We start from the raw sequence: 6304 nt of genomic DNA, 5'->3' as shown, positions 1-6304 counted from the left end.
GATCTTTTCAGTGTTTGGTGCCTGTTTGTGAGAAATGCATTGTTTGACAGTTAAGCCTTTGTTTTTCTTTAATTTTAATATGCTTTTAATCAACAATCGTTTGGGGTTTTATAACTAAAATTAAAGTGCTTAAATACGGGTAAACTAATGATTCAAAAAGCTTAACTAGTGGTGAACGACATTGCAGAACATATATGATACAAGTTTGTGTTGATTGCATGGAAAAGGGAATAACCAGTTACAAATGTCATGGTAAGAGCCTGGTAATACCATGGAAACAAACAAGGCTTCGTTTCACAGTACAGTTTCATCTTACTTACTGGGTAAATTGTCATGTTTTACTTGGTAACGTTACATAACATATATGGTACAAGTTCCAGTTAACTGCATGGACAATGGAATAATCTATAACAAAGGTAATGGTAAGATCATGGTAATACCATGGAAACAAACAAGGCTTTCTACCCAGTATTTAAGAAGATGTAACAATAGAAGAAAACTGTTCCTGCGGAGGTTGTTACCAGGTAAGTATTGCTGTAATTGTTCAATTTAAATAAAATAAAATCCATAGTTTTTAAGGTAAATTTAATAAACCCTTTATAAATGGGTGTAGCCATGAACAATAACTTTGTAAGAAAAAGTAATTTACTGGAAAGTAAAATTTTTATTTCTAGATAATCTAGATAATCCCCTTTAGATAATTCAATTTGGGCTGTTACCAACATAAACCTTGGATAACTACAATTGTAACATGAATTGATGGGTAATAGAAGAGGTGTTTGTAAGAATTGGTTGCCTACTCTCCTAGAAAGTACACAATTATATCTGAGTTATTACCAACCTAAAACAGTTACAACTACACGGTACTTAGTTGAATTTGAGGTTTTTCTTAGTACTTTAGCTGTAGTTCCTCTGTATTTACCTTCTTATTCCCAGTGGTAATTACCCAATAATATACTATGATTTACCATATATTTACCGGGTAAATACTTAGTAATTAGGGGACTGCAATTAGGGGACTGGGTTACCCAAAATTGTGCTCCAACACTATATTTCATCATATATTTATAGGTTATTTTGCTGCAATTGAATATGCTAATTTCAAATTAAAAAGTAAATATTCTTACAGATACACTTTCGGTGATTTGACGCGTCATCAAATCACCCAAAGGAAAATGCACGACCACAAGTTCTTAATGGGGGCTGTTCACAAAGAATGGGGCCGAGATGATTGACAGCACAGATGATAGCGCTCTTCGGTTGACAGCGGGAGAGGGAGGGAGAGAGAGAGGAGATGGAAGACGGATCCGCCGGGCTCCCTGCCAAGCAGACACATGGTAAACAGACAAATTAGAAATCTATTTTTGTACAGAATCTCCCTGCTTCTGAAATGCTTGAACATCGCCGCCCAGCGCTCGTCCACATCTTCACAATATTGTATTTATACTCTGAATGAAGGGGGATGGGGAAGTGGGTGGTAATATTCAAATGTGCCTTCTTCCTACGTAAGAGTCCGCACCGAAACTGACTCACTCATCTGGAAACTGTAGGCGGGGTTCTTTCAGAAATGCATATCTCACTCAAAAAAGCATGTAGACTTATTTCAAAGTTTGTATGCGTGTGGCACCACCAGACACCAAATCAACACCCCATATCCCAGGAAAAGGGTTTTTTTCATGATATGTCCCCTTTAAAGGGACACTTCACACATTTGCATTAAGCTTTGTATCAGTCATATTTTTGAATGGTCTTGCATCATTCCCTCATTTTCCCCTGAGACGGGAAAGATCTGTATCTACCTCACCCACTTTCCTGCTTTAAATTACGTAAAATGACTTCATTTTAAGCAGGAAGTGTAAGCTAAAAAACTACAAGCACTAGTTTGTGTGGCGGCGGGTGCACACGCTGCGGCTTCTCTCCCTCCCGTCAGAATGGTGCTTTCATGTTTGTTTTGCGAGTCGCAGTGCTTTTGTACGTCTTTGTTGCCTGTCCTGAAGCACTCATACAGCCGTGAGTATTTGCTCGAGGTCGGCAGATCCACATTTTTTGAGTCAAACTCTGAACATGCTGAAGAGCTACGAGGCTACGGTGTGCTCCGGTGGCATGCACCATCGCCGACTTCCTCTCCTGCATTTCGCCCACAGTGGAGGCGTCACAAGCGGCGCGACAGGAAGCAAAGGAGTGGTAAGCGCAGAGGTATCCGAATGAGGCTAGTGGCTAGACCACACAAGCCGGCTATCCCCACCATCGTAGTGGCCAACGTACGCTCTCTGGACAATAAACGGGTCTACTTACAACTACTACGTACCACTCGGAAGACTGTGGGAGAATGCTGTGTTTTTGTGTTCACGGAAACATGGCTCAACAACAACGTATCGGACAGCGTCATTCAGCTCGAGGGACTTACATGCTATCGAGCGGACAGAGCTCTCATTGAAGGCGGTTAGACCCGAGGCAGGGGGCTCTGTGTTTACATAAATGACGCCTGGTGCCACAGTGCTGACGTAGTCCCCAAACCAGTGTTGTGCCTGAACGCGTTCACTGAACGAAAGTTCATGAACTCGTTCATATTTTGGGCGAACGTGAACTGAACGTACTGTATTACTGCCTGATGAACGTTACTGTGAACTCGTTCATTCTGGTGTCAGTGAACGGCACGCTCACTCGGTTTAACTTCGTTCAATGGGGGGGTTATTTCTCTATCAACACGGCGGATGCGCGCGCAGATCGCCGTGTTGTTTGACCGGTTGCCATGGTAATCTCCGTGCGGTTCATTTGCAGTTGAGGTGTTTCCAGCTTACTGTTACATTAAACTGTAATCAGAAAAGGTGGTTATATGCTATAGACCCTATAGTATCTGTCATATAAAGGCTGGGACGAATTTCATATTATAAATATGTACACTTTAATTTGAAATTATAGACCAACGCGATTCCCATTGAAACGAATGGCGCGGTGATTATTCTTCAAAACGAGAGCTGTTAAATTGTGGGAAATGAATTAAACTGTAATCAGACAAAGCGGTTATATGCTATAGACCCTAGAGTATTTGTGGTATAAAGGCTCAGACGAATTTCGAATTATAAATATGTACAATCCATAACGTTAGCTCTCTGGCTCATAGCTCAGCGGAGTAGAATACCTCCTAGAATCATTGCTTGTTGGCCGGAAACGGAAAGGGGGGCTGTTCACGTTTGGTTGTAGTCTTTTCGCTCGGTTCTCCGTCTCATCAGTAGGGCTAGAACCGAGCGAAAAGACTACAATCAAACGTGAACACCCCCCCTTTCCGTTTCCGCCAACGAGCAATGAGTCTTCCAACAGAAATCAATGGGATTTACAAAATGCGCTAAATGTGCAATAAAACACGATAGAAACTGTATTTCGCTACGATACTTGATTCAACCACTCTATATCATCCTAGACAAACCACAAAGGGGGCTCAATGTTCAAAATACCGGAAAAAATGAAAAGCTCACAGCAACATATTGAAAAAAAGAACTATGAACTAGTTCATTTTTTGGAACTGTGAACTTAGTTCAAAATTTTGAATTATGAACGTTTAACTGAAGTAGTTCATTTTAAAATTTGTGAACTGAACTTTGAACTAGTTCACGAAGAAAGTGAACTTTCCCAACACTGCCCCAAACACTGTTCGCTCCTAGTTGAGTCCATGACTATTAAGTGTCAACCATTCTATCCACCTTGGGAGTTCACAGCCATACTGCTCGTTGCTGTTTACATACCTCCGAGCACCAATAACAACAACAGGAGCGAAGCACTGAATGAACTATACCTGCACATCAGTGAGCAGCAGACAGCCCACACCGATGCTTTTCTCATCTTGGCTGGGGATTTTAACCATGCAGACCCAAAGACAGTTTTTTCCAAAATACACAGACATATTAACTTTCCAACTCGAGGAAATAACATTTTGGATAATGTTTACACCACCCAGAGAGGAGCATACAAGGCCTTTCCCCTCCCCCACCTCGGCGCCTCTGACCACATCACTGTTATGCTGATGCAAGCATACAGACCACTCGTTAAGGTCACCAAACCTGTCTGCAAGCAGGTGTGTGGCCTGAAGAGTCTGCAGAGGCACTCGAGGACTGTTTCAACACCACAGATTGGAATATGTTTAAGCAGGCAGCCCAAGGATGTGTACTAAGTCCCCTCCACTTCACCCTGCTGACCCACGACTGCACTCCATCACACACTTCCAACCTGTTTGTGAAGTTTGCGGATGACACAACTGTGGTGGGTCTCATCAGCAACGGGGATGAGTCCCACTACAGGGGCGAGGTGAGCCACCTGGACTTGTGATGTAAAAACAACATCCTCTCTCTGAAGATCAAGAAGACAAAAGAGATTGTAGTAGACTACAGGAAAAAGCGCACCCAGCATGGTCCTCTGTCCATCAACGGTGCTGCAGTGGAGAGGGTGAGCAGCACCAAGTTTCTGGGTGTGTACGTCACAGAAGACCTTTCCTGGACCACCAACATCGCATCGCTAGCCAAGAAGGCTCAACAGCGCCTTTACTTTCTCAGGAAATTGAAGAAAGCTAAAGCCCCGGGCCCCCATCATGTGCACTTTTCATAGAGGCACTGTCGAGAGCATCCTAACCAGCTGCATCACGGTGTGGTACGGTGCCTGCACCTCATCCTGCCGCAGGTCCCTCCAGCGCATCGTGAGAGCGGCCGAGGAGATCATTGGTGCCACTCTCCCCTCCCTTGAGGTCATATACAGCACCCGCCTCACCCGCAAAGCCCTCTGCACTGCAGGTGATCCCACCCACCCGTCTCAATGCCTCTTCAACCTGCTGCCCTCAGGGAGGAGGCTGCGGATTCCCCGGGCCAGGACCACCAGACTGAAAAACAGCTTTATGCACGAGGCTGACAGAATGCTCAACTCCCTCCCCACTCTGCTCCTCCTTCCCCTTCCACCTCCTTCTCACTAAAAGCCATGGACTCTGCCCCCCCCCCCCCCACACCCCACCCCATCAACACTGAAATCTGTAATTTGCAAGACTTTCTTTTTTTGCGCTATGCACTTTGCACCAATACCAGTCTCGTGTCTGTCCTTGTGTATCTACTATGTATATTTTTAACATTTATTTATTCGATGTATTTTGCACCATTGGAGTTCGAGAGATACATATTGCTGAATTGTCATTAAAAATGACTTTTGACTTCCTCATTTTCAAACCCGCCTAGGGGGTGGGACGCTACAGACCTATTACAGATCAGTGCCAGTGGGTGGGACTTAGGGGTAGAAACGGTATTGAGAGTACACCGGTGTGAATTTACGCTACGGTATGGATTTTGAAATTACGGTGTGACCGGTAGATCACACAAGCGCTGATGTAGTGCCAGAGACGCAGTCGTTTATTCATAACATCATCCGGCGCACACAGCTTTTGGCCGTGTTCTATAAGATATTCTAGACCAGGGGTTTTCAAAGTATGAGAGAGTGAGCCCCACCTCCGAGAACAAATTTCAGCTGAGCCCCCCCCCAATTTTTTTCTCTAAATCCCTGTGTTTTTAAAGATCTTTTAATTATTTTACACATTTTAAACATCTCTGATCATATTTTAAACATCTCTGATCATATTTTACACATTTTAAACATCTCTGATCATATTTTTTTGAATTTTCTTGACATTTTTGAAACATTTTAAACATATTTTTGAAACATTCTAAACATCTTTGTGAGTTTTTAAACACATTTCTTAACACATTTTAACATCTTTATCTAAGCATGTTTTTGCTTAACGTTTTTGAAATACATTTGAACATCTTAATCTGTAAACTGCCAGTTTAGCCTCCTTTTTAGCTCACCTCCACTTTAGTGGGAGCAATGAGTTTGCGTCTTTAGCTGTGTTCGAAATCGTTCCCCATCACGGATATAGTGCACTATATAGGGTGCTCGCCATGTTGTAGTGGTATTCGAATTCTCAGTGGTAAATTTCACGCACTATAAAGTGGACTTAAAATACCCAAAATTTGAGTGAACATACGATGTTCCCTACATGTTACTACCTTATACCACAATGTAATGCGGTCATGTTTTTCCGGAGGAGAAGAAGCTGAATAATAACGAAAACGAATACATTTAATGATGGAGTCTCCGACTTTCGTTAAGAAATGTCAACAATTTATTTGGAATTTAACATAGAAAATGTAACTGTTAACTGCTGTTTTAAATTGAAGAAAAAAACCTTGATCAACGTCAATTCAACATCAATACAACCCCTAGCTTTCCTCGTGGGTGCCTTTTCCTATGGGCGCATCTGTCTGCGTTACAC

The sequence above is a fragment of the Pollachius pollachius genome (genome assembly GCF_949987615.1).
Source record: "Pollachius pollachius genome assembly, chromosome: 14".
NCBI lineage: Eukaryota > Metazoa > Chordata > Actinopteri > Gadiformes > Gadidae > Pollachius > Pollachius pollachius.
Note: the sequence above shows the minus strand (reverse complement) of the source record.